Here is a 3,568-nt window from a genome sequence, read left to right as displayed (position 1 = left end):
TTTGCACTTGTGTCCATGTTATTAAGATTTCAGAGAAAATTACACAACCACTTGCAAAGTCCCCAGCGTCATAGACCAGGAGCGTATCCTGAAGGAGAGTGGCAATCCTCTCTTCTCCAGAGTCGGAAGAGGACCAATCAATTGCAGGTGATGTGGGTTGAGTAGCAGCTCGCTGTCAAATACCTTCCAATAACGGATTTGGTCTTCGTTCACAAAGAGGAAGAATCGGGGGACGAAACGCACCTCTTGTGTGGCTGACCAAACTCCTACTGTCGCTGCATTCAGTAAGTGGCCCAAGTCTACGGAGGTTACTCCAGAACCAGTGGGACCTTGGTGGATGCACCGACATGCAAATCTGCTGGCAAACACTGGAAGAGCAGGAAAATTCCGATCTTGCGGCGAGAAATAGCGTATAGCGACATAAGAAGGGTAGAAGTGATGCAAGGGTCGGTCGAGGCAGAACTGCCCTCGCTATGCCCTCGGAAGCATCAAAGCGTTCCAACTATACTACACTATACACTGTAACCAAACTTGCACAGTTCTGCTGTCAGTACTTGGTGGCAGCGAGGTTCAGCTTCAAACGCTGAATTGGGTGGAACAACTTCAATATTACATCCTCGTACTTTCCATACGACTCTCTGTTGCCGCCACCTCCGGGGAAGGCGGCCAGTCTTGTGGAATACTGCGAGAACCAGAATATCGCACACAGGTCGAATTCACTAAACTAGCGAGACAAAATGTGAAAATCAAAGTGAAGTGAATAGCGTCAAAATAGCATGGCTTACTTCTTAACACAATAGAAAATTGTAAGTAATTTTTTGTATTTTGTTCCCTTTTACTAATAAAAGAATATTAAGCTTATAAGTTGGTTAGTTGATGCAAGTCAGTTAGCTGTAGCAGAGAAACGTTTTTTGTTCGATTTCGGTTACATATTAAAAGTGAAACGGTGCGTCTATTGCAAATTTTTTTTTCCTGAAGAGAAGTACTGGTAATTAAAAGATTATTTCATAATTTCTAACATTTAATAAATGAATGTTATATACAGTTATTTTCACTTTTCAGAAACCCCAAAGTAACAATTTTCGAGCGAATTCACACTATTTGCTCTGCGCCAATGTGAAACTTGACTGTGCGTGTTTTAAAGAGGAGCTTGGTAACAAGACCACGACGCCATCTAGGAAACGATCCACTAAAACCATTTATGAGGCGGTGGTTAATTTAACCATTGCCCTACGTGCCAGTTTGGATAAAGCTTGTCCGTCTCGCCCACCTTTTGTATGCATGTGCATGACTATCGAAAACATCGATGGTTTTGTAAGCACTTTCTCTCATACATACGTTATTCAGTAACATGCATATTTGAGAGCGCAGATGCCGCTTGAAGCCAATAATCGATGATAAAATTTTGTTCCTTAACAAAAATATCGACATATTTTAGCAATTCTGATCTCATTTTCAATAAAAGTTATATAAATAAATAATAAAAGTGTATGTTTAATTGTACTATCGATAGTGTCGACATTTTCGAATAGTATCGATACTATCGATGGCTGTGGCTATCGACTATCGACGTCCAGGACCGTCGATAGTTTTCCAGCTCTATTAACGACATCCCGTTAAGGTTGACGCTTGACGTGTGCCTCTTGTCAGAATTTGACCCGTTGTGCGTGTTTATGTTGCAAATATACAGTTCTGACCGACAACGAAAACACTTCAAAAACGAGTTTTGGGATTGTGGGCTGAAGGCTGTTCACAGCGGTTGTTAGCGTTTTCGTTGACATTTCTTACATCTTTTGATTACAGTTTCGCTACACAAAAACAAAACCAAAACAATTTTCCTCCATTTTCTTTTCATTTACAACCTTTAACTTTCATTCTTATTTTACTTTGGCCATCCAATTAACAATAAATCCGAAATGGCGTAATAAAGATGATAAAATATGTTTTCCACTTCGAAATAATCGAAAAAAACTAGTGAAGACACCGATTGGAATGAGTGGAACGTGAGTTTTCAAGTAGTTTTCAGCGAAAACTCGTTTTCGTTTGACAGATTTTACATGGACGAAAATACAAGTTTTAGGTCGAAAACCAGTTTTAGCAACGAAAACATGTTTTCGATGTCGGTCAGAAAATTGTATTAGTCCCTAGTAGTTGAGTGTTTTTACACTCATTAATGCGGGTACGGTCACTGCTCGGTGTTTTTTCCAATCCTCGGTAATCGCTATGTGGAGGCTTGATGTTGAGTGTTGCCCCGATAGGTATCACTAAAACAGCAATTTTCCCAGCACTGAAAATATGGAAAAAGCATACGACCTATAGGATGATAAAATAACGCTTGGTGGCTCTAATGCCCGGGTTGACAAAAAAAGTTATACCTTCACAATATCTCCGGAAATGGAGGAAAATCGCAACTGACAGCCAATAATTTACGTAAACCTTCTCGAACTGGCAACCTCTCGTCGCCGGGATATTGCGTACTCTCTTCAGAAAATATTTAGAAGCAACCAATTGCTCCAATATTCAGCGGTACTGGGAGAAAATGAGAAGGAAAGAGGTAGAAAATGTATGCTCAAAGGCATGAATGCAAGGAACTTCATATGTTGGAAATTCCGCCATACAATTTAGAATAAAGCAGCTGTCAAACTATTTTAAGATCGGTGTTTAGTATGGACTAGCAATTACCCGGCGTGCTTCGCTGCGCCTTAAATGTATTTTTGTGTTGTAACTCTCCCCCTAAGCTCTTATGGCCTCATTTACAAAATATTTTTAAAGAACTTTATGAAGTTAGATTTAAAAAAATCGATCTATGAAGCATTGTTTATTTTTTTTTTGAGTTAATATATTTTCGAAGGTAATTAGAAAATATGTAAAGAACCGACTTTCTCTTGGAAATTTAATTTATAATCTTATAACTGGAGTCTACTATCGCACCCTTTCCTCAAACGTGTATTGATTCAATATTCAAATAACGTATATTTATATAATTTGAAAAAATCTCCCTACTATACAAATATGTACAGCAATATTAAATAATATTTTCAAATGTTGTGAGAGGGAGTAACAAAACAAAATTACTTTTAAGGCGCAGCGAAGCACGCCGGGTATTCGCTAGTGTCACATGAAATTAACTGAGCAAAGTACAATGAATAGCTGTTAAACAATGGCACCATCTACTTTAAATGAAACATACTTATTTTCGTGGGGGATACTCACACACCATATACTTTTCTATTGAAATTTTTCCTGAATTTTCCTAGCTATAAACCTCCAACGAATGCAAAACCGTGAAAATCGGTTCGTGCGTTCTGGAGTTATAGCGTCAGGAAGGAAAACCCTACTTATTTTTATATTAATTTTTATATTAAAGAAGATTAAAGAACTGTCCGCATTACTCAATTTTATTTTTCACTAAAACGGTATTCATGAATTTTTTAATTTTTTTTTTATTTGCTTCCGCATACTTTTGACATAACAGCTTTCATTTTATGCCGATATTAAACAAATACAGCCTAAGTTTACCCGGGTCCACGTTTTGGTCTGTATCTCGTGACCCAAGTCACCCAGCTAT

Source organism: Rhagoletis pomonella, unplaced genomic scaffold, assembly GCF_013731165.1.
Source record: "Rhagoletis pomonella isolate Grant_MI unplaced genomic scaffold, Rhpom_1.0 Rhpom_scaffold_00009, whole genome shotgun sequence".
Taxonomy (NCBI): Eukaryota; Metazoa; Arthropoda; class Insecta; order Diptera; family Tephritidae; genus Rhagoletis; species Rhagoletis pomonella.
Note: the sequence above shows the minus strand (reverse complement) of the source record.